The sequence below is a fragment of the Vulpes vulpes genome, chromosome 15, assembly GCF_048418805.1.
Source record: "Vulpes vulpes isolate BD-2025 chromosome 15, VulVul3, whole genome shotgun sequence".
Classification (NCBI taxonomy): Eukaryota; Metazoa; Chordata; class Mammalia; order Carnivora; family Canidae; genus Vulpes; species Vulpes vulpes.
In genome coordinates, this window is record NC_132794.1 from 2,951,594 (window position 1) to 2,966,658 (window position 15,065).

The 15,065-nt window shown below is 49.5% G+C and overlaps 1 protein-coding gene across 5 annotated transcripts in view; it reads right to left on the reverse strand.

The window, feature by feature from the left end:
• PKNOX1 (PBX/knotted 1 homeobox 1) overlaps window positions 1-14,965 on the reverse strand; it is a 62,079-nt gene extending 47,114 nt beyond the window's left edge. For 3 of the 5 annotated variants that reach the window (XR_011997516.1, XR_011997514.1, XM_072739554.1), the window contains exon 1: window positions 14,798-14,965. The gene's annotated coding sequence lies outside the window, so the exon portion shown is untranslated. Of the gene's footprint in view, window positions 1-6,199; window positions 7,089-14,797 lie in introns of those variants that run through there. The other 2 variants (XM_025983394.2, XM_025983389.2) reach the window with 2 other exon arrangements.
• Window positions 14,966-15,065: the final 100 nt, after the last annotated feature.

The window sequence follows — 15,065 nt, forward strand, 5'->3', positions numbered from 1 at the left end:
GGCCTGTCTTCTCTTGTCACCCCAGCCACAGCCCCCTAGCTAAGGTGGCGCTCCCACAAGGGAGCTCCTGCTGGTCTGAGAGGATTCAATGATGGCTTTGGGCAGGGGGGTTGGGTTGTTCAGCCCTGTGAAGATTTAGATTTTAATATTTTTATGTTAAGCTTCAGAATAAAACATGTATTTGACCTTTATTTAAGGTATTTGTAGTATTTAAGAAAATTTGGCAAATTAATCTCACATTTTAGCCTTGACTCTTCATTTAAAGTATGTAATAGGGAACCTGGGTGGCTCAGTGGGTTCAGCATCCTACCCTTAGTTTTGGCTCAGGTCATGACCCCAGGGTCATGGGACTGAGCCCTGCATCAGCTCCCTGCTCAATGGGAAGCCTGTTTCTCCCTCTCCCTTTGCCTGTTGCTCTCCCTGCTTGCTCTTTCGGTCAAATAAATAAAATCCTTAAAAATTTTTTTGTTAAATAACCTCTTTTTGATGCTCAAAAGCCTCAAAGGCCAAAAAACTCACAGAAGAAAAGCTAGATGCTAACAATGTTTTTTAGCCACCTTAAGAAAAAGTGGAAACAGAACCTACATGTCATCCGCAGAGGAATGGTGAAATCAACTATAGTCACCTGTCATCAATCATTAACAGGATGGTCACATCCAAGAGCCGCCTGGAAAGGGCTCCCAGCAACCTGTGCAGTGGAAAGGGGGCGGGGGCATACATTTGCTGTGCATTCATTCAGTCGGCATATTTAGGGACAGTCTTCTCTGGTTCTAAATGCTGGGGATGGAGCAGAAACAAAAACAAGGTTCCTGCTGTCAAGACACAGTTTTTTTTAACAATGTCAAAAAGGTATTTATGGATTAATCTAGGGAGAGGAGACATCTCTCTAGGACCAGGTGACCCCATCTAAGAACATGGGGCCCCCTCCCACGTCCCTTATGAAGTTGGGTGGTCTCTGTGGAGGTCTTCTGTATTCTTGGCTACATTTATTCCTAAGTATCTTGTGGCTTTTCTCACTACTGTCAAAAGTATACCATTGTTCTTATATGCTTTCTGGTGGGCTGCCGGATAAGAAATGCCCCCAGTTTGTGCGCACGAACCTCGTACCTGCCAACTTTGCTTGGCCTGCCTCTCCTTCTGGTAGTTCATGGAGAGACCAGTTGTTCTTGGCACATGCAGTCAATCAAGATTCCTGTTGTTTTTGAGAAACTCAAGAGGCCTATTCTAAAAATGCATACAGGAGAATAAAGGTCCATGAATAGCCAAATCCCTCTTGAAAGGTTTAAGAAACACCAACTTCCAAAACCTCCTACAGAGCCACAGTAACAACCAAACGTGGGTAATGGCACAGGAACAAATAAACAGGCCAATGGAATAGAAGAAATAAGACCTGAGATTTGCCAAGGCTTGAAGTAGTAACAAAAATGCACAAAACTTTGCAATTTTGATGCTTTTACAAAAATCTCAGAACTCAGTCAATTCCTGCAAAATGCTAGCAAAACTGGTTTTGGCACTACTCTCCAAGGGCGCTACGATCAACCATGTGCTCTCTTGTTCAGCCACGGACACCTTGACTCTTGATGACCAAGCTGGTTATGGTTAAGGCAGAAGCACTCAAAAGATAAAATCGCTACCGATTTGGAAGGACACTGCCTCAAAGCTCTGTGTCATAGTCCTATTTATGTAGTCCATGCCAATGCATGGATGCATGGGCAATTTGTCCTAAGAGGCTCACTCTTCATTTTGTACAAAGGGTAGAAAAGGGAAAATGAGAGAAGAAATATCAGCTAAATGTCTACTCCATATGTCAAGACCTCTTTGAGACTTTTAAATGCTTTTAAAACATACCCCTGGGTGCCTGGGTGGCTCAGTGGTTAAGCATCTGCCTTCAGCTCAGGGCATGAGCCTAGGGTCCCAAGATCGAGTCCTGCATCAGGCTCCCCATAGAGAGCCTGCTTCTCCCTCTGCCTCTCTCTCTCTCTCTCTGTGTGTTGTGTCTCTCGTGAATAAATAAAATCTTTAAAAATATATATATATATATGTATATATATATATATATTCATGTATCCCCTAATGCACTGACTTCGCATTGAGATGCAGGGTCTTTGTCCCCAGCTCTTAAATCTGGGTTGACCTTAGTGATTCACTCAGAACACGAAGGCAGTGGAAATGATTTGAGAAAAGTCCTCCCGAAGTACTCCAGCCCTCAGCGATCAAGCCACTGCCAGCCTGAGTCTTCCTAGCTCAGGACCCAAACACTGTGGGGCAGAGACAGGCCGTTCCCACTGTAGCCCTTTCTCAAATTCCTGATCCACACAGCCACAAGCATAATGAAATGGTTGCTTTCTGGAGTGATCGGGTTCACACTAGTGGTTAATCAGAACACTCTGGTAGATCATTTATAACAGGGTCCTCAGATGTGAAATCCTCTTGTGAGGTCAGTCTGGCTCTGAAGCCCTGCTGTGTCTTTGACACATTATCTCTGAGAATACGATAACCCTGGTTCTAACAGAACCGTAGAACTCGCAGGCAAATCAGTACAGTATCTGGTAACCTGTGCAACTTTGATGCCTACAATGTTAAGTTCATGAATCCAATCTATGAATTATGGTGTCATTCCGAATGGGAAACACTGAGCGTGGAGGAAGGCGCAGATCCACGGGCACACAGGAATGCCTTTCAATCCCAGCCAGGATGTAATGCTTGATGCTGCCCACATGCGTAACTGCTCTGCAAACATTAACGAGAGTCAAAAGAGAGTGACAGCCTGGTGCTTAGGTGTAGAAGTGGCACCTCCCACAGTCATGGTTTGGAAGTCAGGCATCTCCAAAATACCATAAGACGAATTACTGAAAAGGAAAGAACTCCTTCCTCGTGCCTCATCAACACATACAAAAAATATCCGATGTAGCAAAAAGTATATGGTAGCAAGTGAAGGATTCTTGACACTACTCGTGAGCATATAAGGGTTAAAATGTTGGGCAACAAAGACTCTAATTGCAACTGTGAAGATTATTTTCCAGAATTTCACTTTGGAGAAAAGTCATCTAGCTTTGATTCAACAAGTTTACTGAAACAATCACTGAGGAGGGGGTGAAGGACCCCCCCCCCCCAAGTCTCCATTTCCTGACCTCCCAGCAATGCTTCCAGATGTTTCTCCCATGGCCACTCTTCCCAACCCCCACCACACCCCAACCTTCCAAAGTCCATCCTCCCCACTGCAGCCCCAGTGATGGGGTTCCTTAAGGCTTGCTTCTTTTTTTTTTTTTTTTTTTTTTTAAGATTTATTTTTATTTATTTATGATAGACATAGAGAGGGGGGGGGGGCAGAGACACAGGCAGAGGGAGAAGCAGGCTCCATGCCGGGAGCCCGACGCGGGACTCGATCTCAGGACTCCAGGATTGCGCACTGGGCCAAAGGCAGGCGTGAAACCGCTGAGCCACCCAGGCATCCCCAGGCTTGCTTCTTTACCTTGAGCTATCAACTCTCAGAATAATGTGCCGGTTCCCCAGCATCCTCCAATAGTGACCAGTGAGGCTCTTTTTAGTACATTATGATCTCATGGGCTTGAACATTTAAAAAGTAAGTACAGTTTTATATAAATGTATATATTTTTTGATGTTCCAAATTATCCCATCTTTGGCCAATGCAAGCCCCTTTAGTTACCTCCTAGAGCCTTTATTTAAAAAAAAACAAAAAAGATTTATTTATTCATGAGAAACAGACAGAGAGGGGTAGAGACACAGGCAGAGGGAGAAACAGGCTCCATGCACGGAGCCCAACATGGACTCGACTCCCGGGTCTCCAGGATCGGGCCCTGGGCCAAAGGCAGCGCCAAACCGCTGAGCCACCCGGGCTGCCCATCCTAGAGCCTTTAATACGCCCTATTTCTCGATAGCTTTCTTGCTTTCAGGTAAAACATGCTACTCCAGGCTCATTTTGTTCATTTTCTACACCAAACTCTGACTTTCCCATCCATTCACAGGGCCCTGATTCCTTTCAGTGGGAAATGATATGTAGAGACCACAATCTAGATGCCATGGGTGCTCACTGCTACTGCTTGGTCACTGTTTCTAGGCTTTTCAGAGGACACAGGAAATGTTTTCTCATTAAAAATTTTTCAAAAAAAATTTTTTTTTCAAAACAGATTAACACTAATGTTAATGTCTACAATTCAAATTTGGGATTACAGGGTATGTACCTAACTACTTTGACTTCATACTTGTGTATCTTTTCTTTACCCTGAAAACCTTGACCATGTAACATAATGACAAATAAATTTTTATCAAGTTGATGGTTGCTACAATTTATACAAAGTTTAATCGAACTCACACAATGGCTCCTAGTGTCTTTTTATTTATTTTTTAAAACATTTTATTTATTTATATGACAGAGAAAAAGCAAGCAGGGGGAGTGCCAGGCAAAGGGAGAGGGAGAAGCAGGCTCCTTGCTGAGCAGGGCACCCAAGGCAGGGCTCAATCGCAGGATCCTGGGATCATGACCTGAGCTGAAGGCAGATGCTTCACTGACTAAGCAACCCACATGCCCCTCTAGTGTCTTTTTAAACAGATAAATCTTTAACTTCTCAATTTCATCTAAAGCTGGTCTGTAGGAGGAAGTTTTCCACCTCCAAGGTCAATTCTGGTCACTTACACCATCCACAACTCTGCAGAAGTGTTGCCAACAAATTGTACCTGGTATATTATTTATAAATCTTCAGATATGCAGTTAGATCGCCTCTGTAAATATTATGGTCTCATTTCTTCTTAATCAGATTTGCAAAAAGCAAAAATAGATCTGTGTCTATTTTCTTTGATTTATTTTATTTTCCTGGCTTCTTGAGTTGAAAGTTGAATGCATTTACTTCTCTTGTTTTCTAATGCATTTCAGTTATACATTTTCTTTCTCCTGAGAACTGTTCTTGCCTGATCCCATGCTTGTGGTATGTAGCCCATTCACTTATACTGTCTGAAAATAGTTTTCAATCTCCTCTTTGGTCCAAGAGATATAATGAAGGGGGTCCTAACATTTTCAGGGAGTTATTCTTGGCTATCCTTTCACTCTTAAGTTCATAACTAGGGTACATTATGGTCTGAGAATCTGGCCCACGGGACTTACTTTTTGAAACTTGGGGTTTTTCTCTGTGGCCTATATGTGGTCAGTTTTGTTCCATGTTCCATGTAAATGAAGAGAATCCACATTTTAATGTTTGTTGGGTACAAATTCCTGTACATATCTATTGGTTACATTATATTTTTTAAGATTTATTTATTCATGAGAGACAAAGAGAGGCAGAGACATGGGCAGAGGGAGAAGCAGGCCCCTTGCAGGGAGTCTGATGCAGGACTTGATCCCAGGACTCTGGGATCATGACCTAAGCCAAAGGCAGATTGTTCAACCACTGAGCCACCCAGGCATCCCCCCTATTGGCCGCATTATTTAGATCCTTTGTATCAGTGGCTCTCAACTGGGGGTCATTTGGCTCCCCAGGGACATCTGGCAACGTCCAGAACCATTTCTGGCTATCACAATCAGGGAGATGGGTAGCTACTGGTATCTAGTGAGTAGAGACCAGGGATGTTGTTAAATAACCTACAGAGCACAGGGTGGCTCCCTAATAAAGAATGGTCTGGCCCCAAATGTCAACAGTCAGGTTAAGAACTCCCCTTCCATATCTTTTCTCCTTTTTGGTCTACTTGGTTTGCAGCTAGCAAAGAGTCACATGAGAGTCCTCCCCTTTACACACAGAACCATCACCCTCTACTTTGGAAAGTTTTACTGTTACATTAGTTTATAGTTATTGGCCATACCTTTGAGTAATATGACGTATTCCCCTAGAGCTTTGTAAATTGAATCTAGTTGTGTCCGGTTTAACGTTTCTAAACCTGCTTTCTTTTGGATAAGACTGATATATAGTGTCCCATCCCTTAGTCTCCCACTTCCCTGTGCTCTAGATGTATCACTTACATATAGCATTTAACTAGATTTCACTTTTCTCCTAAGTCTGGAATTCTCATCACCTGGGAGATTTAAACCTTTTTACATTAATTGTAGTTACTGATACCTTTGGGGTTATTCATGCCATCTACTATTAGTTGTTTGGCTTTAATACACCAAGTAAACCTCCTTGTTTTCTTCTCCTTTTCTAAGTTTTTGTTTTCAAGTAATCTCTACACCCAAAGTGGGGCTTGAACTTACTTCCCAAGATGGAAGTTCATCTTACACGTCACATGTTCCACCGGCTGAGCCAGCCAGGCACCCCTCTTCGTTCTTCTTAACACACTTTTGTTGAAATGAAGTTCTTTCGTGATCACTTCCCTCTGGTACTTTGGGAATCCCACAGCCCCCCTTCGGTCTTCTACCGCCGGCTCTCAAACCACCCAAAATCAACACTAACCCCAGCTTCCCAAGCCATGGCTCTAACAGTCCTCGCTGCACCAACAAAACATACACTTACATTCTCTGTACTTCCACCCGTGAATTTGTCCTCTAGCAGAAGGGGCTGGGACATTGTGTCCTTAACAAGCTCAGTGCTGGTTGTGCATACAGAACAGTCTGGGAGGGCAAACACATCTAGGATCATTTTGGAACATTTTTAACCCCTTAAAATGAATTTCAGGGCACTTAAAGGTTAAACTTTATCGTCTGTGGGTTTCTCTTAGCTGTAATGCTTCATTCCCAATTAATGCCATGTAGCCTGTATTATACCATAATGTACACATCCACACATTTAATATTCTATATACTCCTAGTACAGTAGTGTGATGCCTCCTTTTAATGAGGAGCCACATCAAACACAGCAAAGCATATTACATTAACTATTCTGAACATCTAATTAGTCTCACTAGTCTAGACAGGTTTCAGATAATTTAACTGACACCCTATCAAGAATATAACTAAAAAGAAAAAATATTTAAATGTTTTATTTGCACTATACTCGTCACTTTCAGTATTATTTATTACATTAAAAAACATTAGAAAAACATTCTTTTAAGCTTGAAGGCAGGGATACTGGGAATGTTCCATAATGTTTTCCACTCCTTGTAAATTCAATTAACTAAATTATCCACTTGGAAGTCAATTCATATAAAATATTTTTAAAAAAACAAGGAAGGGATCCCTGGGTGGCGCAGTGGTTTGGCGCCTGCCTTTGGCCCAGGGCGCGATCCTGGAGACCTGGGATCGAATCCCACATCAGGCTCCCGGTGCATGGAGCCTGCTTCTCCCTCTGCCTGTGTCTCTGCCTCTCTCTCTTTCTCTCTGTATGACTATCATAAATAAATAAAATAAAATTTAAAAAAAAAAGATTTAAAAAAACAAGGAAAATAACAGACAAAATGATAACTTTTTTAAAAACTTAAAACCGTTAAAGGTTATATTCTTTATAAGGAATACACTGGAAAAGGATATACTGGACTGACATTAAAATTGAAACAGATAAACAAACATTTAAATCCACAACAGGTATAGCGCATCCTCAGGCAAGTTAACTTGACATTATCCTGACAGGTTAAAAACATCCGGGAGAAGACAGCTGTCATAAAGGAGCTGAAGATTGTTAGTCCCCTTTTTCTTCCTTTTAACAAAGGAAATGCTGAAACAGATTTGAAAGCAAGCAAACAAAAAGGTCGGGGGCGGGGGGGGGGGGGGGGGGGGGATTCTAGAAAGAACAACCAAAGAACAGCGAGGGCGCCCCAGCCCAGCCCCACACCCCACACCCCAGGGCCCACCCGCCCTCAGTCCCTGCACCCAGCACACACTCAATCCCTGAGCCCGGCCCACACAGGGGGCACTACCCACAGGAGAGGCTCCTGACCAAGGAACCCCTCCACCCCCGCTTTCCCAGCAGCATCTGGGGTCCCAGAACAACTGCTTCTGGGCGAGGTGGTGGAACCCAGGAGAAAATTCAATCCTATGTACTGACTTCATCAGTGAAGCAAGGTTTCCCAGTGCTCAGATGCCAACAACAGAGAAAAACAATTGAGCACAGAAGCAACAGGAACTAGTCACTAAAGCAGACTTCTAGATTTAGCTTCCAGCATGTAGTCACATGGAAGCCTTCACGATTCTAATTCTGGTTTAGGAGCTATTTACACAGCCGTGTTTTTACACAGATGATATCACAGACCAGCCCCAGCAGGGGACAGTCCACCAAGGGAAACTATCCTACTTCTTCCCTTTTGTTATTCCGTTTATCCCCAACAGAGTTATGCAATTTTATCCATTTAGATCCAGAGCAACTTCCACATTTCAGTTCAGAACTGAGTGGCGGTCAGCAAACTTTTTCTGTAAAGGGCCAGATTTTAGGTAAACTTTAGGCTTTGTGGGCCACATACTATCTTCATCATGTAGTCTTCTTTCCTTCTTTTATGACCCTTTGAAATGTATAATGCATGGCCCCAGGGCCACACGAGAACAGCCCACAGTGGGACTCTGTCCCTGCCAACCCCTGGCCTAGAGTATAGCTGTCCAAAAGAGACATGTGATACTTTAAAAATTGAACTATACTATTTTTAACCCATCTAAAATCTGCTAACTCAGTTTTGGTGACATGGAGTCATTTGCATTTTTCAGTGACTCTACACACATGCCTGATGCAGGAGCAGCCCCATCCGTCCCTAGCTGCCAGACTTAGCAAGGGGTTTATTTTCCCAGGGGGCCACTTCACAGCTGCTCTCAAAAGCTGCTTTAACTAAGGAGCATGATCAATTCCACCGATCAAGAAATGCAAGAAATTCTAGGGGAATTTCAGGTTTATTGTCTCTAGAAGAGCCGGTTATGTAGCCAGCACAGGACTACTTAGAGAATACTTAGCATTCAAACTAAGCTTTTTTTATTTTTTTTAAGATTTTATTTATTTACTCATGAGACACAGAGAGAGAGGCAGAGACACAGGCAGAGGGAGAAGCAGGCTCCTCACAGGGACCCCAATGTGGGGACTCAATCCCAGGATCCCGGGGTCATGCCCTGAACCAAAGGCAGGTGCTCAATCGCTGAGCCACCCAGGCATCCCTAAGCCTTTTTATTAATAAAGCTAAGAAAGCTGTCGAGGAATCCAAGAAAACTGTCAAAATTCTTATTTAAAAAGAGATCTTTTCGCAGATACCTTTCAGGAAACTGTCACTGTGGTTCAAGGATTTTCCCTTTTGCGTGTGGGAAGTCATCAGTGTCTGCAGCTCAGCAGCACAGGCCACCCGTCCGCTGCCTTCCATTCCGGCTTCACAGCCCTCTTCCCTGGGAGGTGTTCAGTCCACAACCCATATTGAGGGAAACACTCATCAAGAAATTATTTTTCAAACAAGGTTTGGGGAGTACCTGTTGAAGTTTAATATTCAAATAAAGGGGCACCTGGGTGGTTTCGTTGGCTTAGCATCTGCCTTTGGCTCAGGTCATGATCCCAGGGTCCTGGGTTCGAGCCCCACATTGGGCTTCCTGCTCACCAGGGAGTCTGCTTCTCCCTCTCCCTTTGCCTGCCACTCTGCCTACTTGTGCTCTCTCCCCATCAAATAAATAAAATCTTTAATAATAATAATAATATTCAAATAAAATCAGATACTAAATCCTGTTAAAACAAACTCTGTGTTAAAAAAAAGGGGGGGGGGAACGTCTGGGTGGCTCAATGGTTGAGCACCTGCCTTTGGCTCTGAGTGTGACCCTGGAGTCCCAGGATGGAGTCCAGCATCAGGCCCCACATAGAGAGCCTGCTTCTCCTTCTGCCTGTGTCTCTGCCTCTCTCTCTGCCTCTCATGAATAAATAAAATCTTTTTAAATTAATTAATTAAAAACAATTTTTATACCATTTCCAAGCCAAAGGTTCCCACATCCATTAAAGTCACAGAAAAGTTCCAATAACAAAGGTGTTTTAATGGTATTAGAATCTGTTTTAGTGGGACGCCTCAGTGGCTCAAGCGGCCGAGCATCTGCGTACGGCTCAGGGCGTGATCCCAGGGTTCCAGGATCGAGTCTCACATCAGGCTCCCTGCAAGAAGCCTGCTTCTCCCTCTGCCTGTGTCTCTGCCTCTTTCTCCGTGTCTCTCATGAATAAATAAAGTCTCTAAAAACAAAAGAATCTGTTTTAGTAATTTTTAAGTTTTATTTATTCACTTGAGAAAGAGAGAAAGAGGAAACAAGCAGGGAGAATGGCAGAGGGAGAAGAAGCAGACTCTCCCCCCTCCCCACCCCCCAGCAGGGATCCTGAGTCGCTGATCCAGGACCCCAGGACCCCAGGATCATGACCTGAGCTGAAGGCAGACACTCAACCTGAGTCAACAACGTGCCCGTTTTGGCAAATTCGGAGCTGGATGGTCTCAGGAGACCGCTGGGAGAATTTAAAATTACACCACACCTTTGGCTTTTCCGACTGTGACTATCATCGGCGTCATTAAAAACTGACACTCAAAACCTTCATGAGGGACTTGTTATCAAGAGTTAACGAGTACTTTATGAAAAATCAGAAAGCCGACTCTTCAAAGCAAGGGCCCTTTCACAGGGACAATCCTTCCTCCCGGGGCGCTGTGCGCTCCTAGAAATGGACCCAGGAGCACCGTCCTTCCTACCCACATCCCCTGTGATCTCACCAGCACCAAGCTTGGCAGGCCAGAGAATAATGGGAAGAACAGAGAAGATATCAAAACTTAAATGCTCAAAAGGCTGTGCAACATCAGACCTGGCCACAAAGCAGGAAACAAACAACAGAATCACAAAGTTATGTGGAGATCTTAGATACATTTTTTAAAAGAGAAACATGTGGGTTATATAAGTGTATGGAAACATAGAACAATGCCCACTACAAATACGATACAAAATAACAATATGTAAACACAGATGCGTATCCCATTAAACTCAGGTTGCACATACTACATTTTGGGAAATGCCGTTTCAGATCAGTTCTCAACCAAGGGTGACATTTGGCAACATGTGAAGACATTTTGGTTGTCACAGCTGGAAGTAAGGCTCCCGTTGGCATCTGCTACGGCTCACAACGCCCAGGACGGCCTCCACACCACAGAAGCATCCGGCCCCACATGTCAGGAGTTCCACAGTTGAGAACCCCTGCCCTACAGGGCCACAGAAGTGTTTGCACTGACGCTGCAAGAAATTCTGCTAAAGTGCATTCTTGGGGGTGGGGGGAAGGACACACACACACACAACTTAAAAGAACGCAGAGCTAAAATTCACGTACTGCGAGCTCGCCAAGCTCTCCCGAAGCTTTATTTTCCCAAGTCTGCTCAGACCTTCCGGCTGGAACCTGCCCCACAGTACCTACCCACCCACACCGGCCCCTGGGGCGGCCCAACCTCCGCTGGGAAGGGCGCTGTGCGGGAGGCAGGAGCTGCCCACCCAGGCCAGGCAGGGGACGAGCAGCACCCAGCCGGTGGGTCAGGGGGCGTCAGCGCCTGGGAGGCAGGCGGAGGGAGAGTCAGCCTGTCTCCCCGGGGTGCACACGCCGAGAAACAGGAAGAGGATGAGCAGTGGTGCTGGGCCCCAGCTGCGGGGAGGGGACCTTGCACCGGGGAGCGTGCAGAGCGTGTGCAGAGCGGCAGGCAGCAGGGGAGAGTCCAACCCAACCGGGAAGGCCCAGACTCCTGCCGGGCTGCCGACCCTTCTGTGGGCCCCGGGATCCCACTAGATTCCTATTTTCCTTACTGCTGTGTAACCCTCAACCCCGGGACTGGCAGCCAGCCTGCTCCCCGCCACCTCGAGACCTGACACAGCCGCTTATCACTGTGTACGCATCACTCAGGGACGGCAAAGAGAAAGGCGTTTGCAGGTTTGCGGCCAACCGGCTGCACTGGGCTAGGGGCTGCACGAAGTTACACCCGCCTTCTGGGTGGTGGGGAGCTCCCTCAGGCAGGAGCACCCACAAGCCACACTGAGCGGCGTACCCTACGGGGAGAGGAGGCAGGACCTGGCAGCTCATCTGTCAGGACCTGTGTGCTATCACCTAAAGGAAAACTCAGGACAAGAAAATGAATCTAAGGGGCGCCTGGGTGGCTCAGGGCGTGACCCCAGGGTCCTGGGATCGAGTCCCGCATCAGGCTCCCTCCGTCTCTGCCTCTCTGTGTCTCTCATGAATGAATAAATAAAAGTAAAAAAAAAAAATTCTACTCACAGACTCTCAGTCTTGTAACCTGGTAGGTCAGTTTTCAAGACTTTGAAAACACTGTAAAACCTTTCCCTTAAGGAATCCTAGAGAGTTCAGAAGCTGCTCTACCCCCACCCCACCCCCGGCACCCTCAGAACCACAGTGCTTCCAAGTCACCGGTTTCAAACTACCCTGTCAGCACGTTTGCTGTGATGTCACACAGGCTTGTGTGAACCGACTTTCCAGAAACAGTAACTAACGTGGTGGGGCTGACACCCCAAAACAAGGGGCGGCTGATGGTATGGCAGGTGTAGCCTCATGTGACAGGCCCTGCAGCCAGGCCTCTACCAAATTAAGGCTTCCCGGCTCTTAAATGTTGATTCTAACAATTCCCAGACTGAACGTTTTTGACACTATTATCTCCACTGTCCAAGACAAAACAGCAACTGATCCTGGTGGCGGCATGAGATGGCACCACCCCCCCCACGCCCGTGACCATGGCTGCTGCAGCTCTCCCCTCACCCCTGCTGACCCCGGACTGCTAAGCTGTGAGCTCCGTCCTCTGCACTTTTATTCCCTCACCCCTTTGGCCACCAGGACAGCCATGGAGGAAGGAAACACAAGGGCACATACATATCCCCACAAATGGGTGATGGGAGGGCACTGATGTCCGCTGCACACGTTCTGACCCTGGGCTTCGCGCACCTGGATGAGAAACCACATCACGTCTTTGTCTGCAACGACCTCGCGCTGAAATCCAGCACCCACCCAATCACAGAAGACGTGAAATCCTGGGAGTCTCAGCAGTGCCTGTGACTTTGTCCCCAACGGAAACTACAGAGATTTCCACAAAGCACTAGAGCTGCCACAGACACCTCCAACTATCAGTTTTGCTGGTCACTGCTCCACAAGGAATCGCTGAAGCCGGGACTTCACCTGCCGTAAGTGACCTAACAGAGGGCTCCTGAGCATCCTGGGCATAGATTTGCTTCGGTATTTTGGTGACTGTATTTCAACACTATATAAGGCCGCTCTCCTCCACCCTATTTTCCCTACAGTGTTTCTGGGAGGAGCCCAGAGGCCGGGGGAAAGCCCCAGGAGGCACAGGCTTTGCCTCACCCCGGGGTTTCAGCCTTTCTCCGCAACAGTTTCCAGCGCCTTAACAACTTGCAACAAAAGTGAAAGTCACAGCTAGAGCGTCGCCCTTCCCAGCACCTCCCCGGCGCTCCCCGCAGAGCCGCCCAAGCTGTAGCACGCGGACACACGAGCGTAAACGCGTGGAAACCGGTGGGCAGAGACCCGACAAAATGTGTCTGCGCGCACGCAGCCTGTTGACACTGCGGTCTCGGCACGCCGGGCTACAGGCTTTCAAGCCACACTTCATGCACATATTTCACCGATTCTAACTCCGCTTTTAAATCTCTGACTGGGCAGCCCGGGGCGGGGGGGGGGGGGGGGGGGCTCGGCGGTCCGGCCCAGGGCGTGACCCCGGGGTCCCGGGGGGGTCGAGTCCCACGTCGGGCTCCCCGCGTGCAGCCTGCTCCTCCCTCTGCCTCTCTCCCTGTGCTTCTCATTCATAAATAAACGCAATTAGGAAAATAAACCATCTCTGGCAAGGGAAGCGCCCGTGCCCCGCTGGGAGGGGAGCCCTGCGGTGGGGGCTGCCGAGGCCCGCGCTCCTGCCACCCGCGAGCCCACGTGGGCCTGCACGCCCTGCACGCCCTGCACCCCGAGGGCACGGGGGGCTCTGGTCCACCCGCGCACGACTCCTGGGGGGCACCGCCGCGAGCGCACGGGCCCGCCTGTCCTTTCCGCCTGGACCCGCCCTTAGCACGCTTAGGGCACACGCCCCGGGGCGTTACGCAATGCACCGATCCGCCGGGTCGGAGTCCCCTCGCCAGCCCGAATTGGAAGACGCTGCACCCCGACGCCCCACGACAGCTGGGGGTGTCGTTCACCCCAAAGCGGGGGAGCACTCGCTCCCTGCGGCCGCGGAGCTTCTGCGGAAAAGCTGGTTCCAACGGGCCGGCGAGCGGCGAGCCTGCGGGGCCCCGGGCACGGCGGACTCAACTTTTCCTAATTCTTCCCGGGTGACTCACGATGCCCCAGCAGGATGCGGGCGCCGGCGAGCGGCCGCCCCTGCCCCGCACCTCCCGGCGCCCGCGCCCGCCACCGCCCCCCGCGCGCTGCGCCGATTCCAGGAACCCGGGGCGCCCGCCCCCAGGGGGGTCCGAGCCGCCCCGCCCCCTGCAGGCCCCGCCCCCGCGCAGGCCCCGCCCCGCGCGCCCCCGCCCGGCCCCGCCCCCCGCGCGCGCCCCCGCGCCCCCGCCCGCGCAGGCCCGCGCGCCGCGCTCCAAGAGGGACGGTTGGGAGCGCGCGCCTCGCAGCGGGGCCCGCGCGGCAGCGGCGGCGCCTTCCAGAAATTTCCGCGTCCCTCCGGCCACACGGAACCCCCAGCGGGGCGCGCCCCCGCGCCGGCCCGGCCGCCAGCGCCCCTCCCCGCGGCCGCGGCTCCCCTCCCCCACCCGCGCCCCCTCCCCGCCCCCTGCCCCGGGCGGCGGGTCCGGCGCGGCCCTCCCGGGCGATGGCGGCCCGCGGGGACCCGGGCGGCGGCGGCGGGGCGACGGCCGCGGCGCCTGCGGGCCGGCGTGATTGATAGGGACGGGGCGGCGGAGCGGCGGCGGCGGCGGAGCGCTTGAGTGACAGCTTACCTGGGTGCCAATCTTCATCACACTGACAAGCGGCTGCAGCAATCGGGACCCGCAGTGCCGCGCCCGCGTCCAACCGTCACGCCGACGCTGGGCCACGCGACACAGCCTCGCTCAATGGGAGGAGGGCGACGCCGACGCGCGCCGCATCAATATTCAGGCGGGGGGCGGGGCCTGCGCCGCCCGGGCCCCGCCCCGCCCCTGCGCCGCGGCGGCGCGGGGCGGGGCCTGCGCGCGGGGGCGGGGCCTGCGCGCGGGGGCGGGGCCTGCG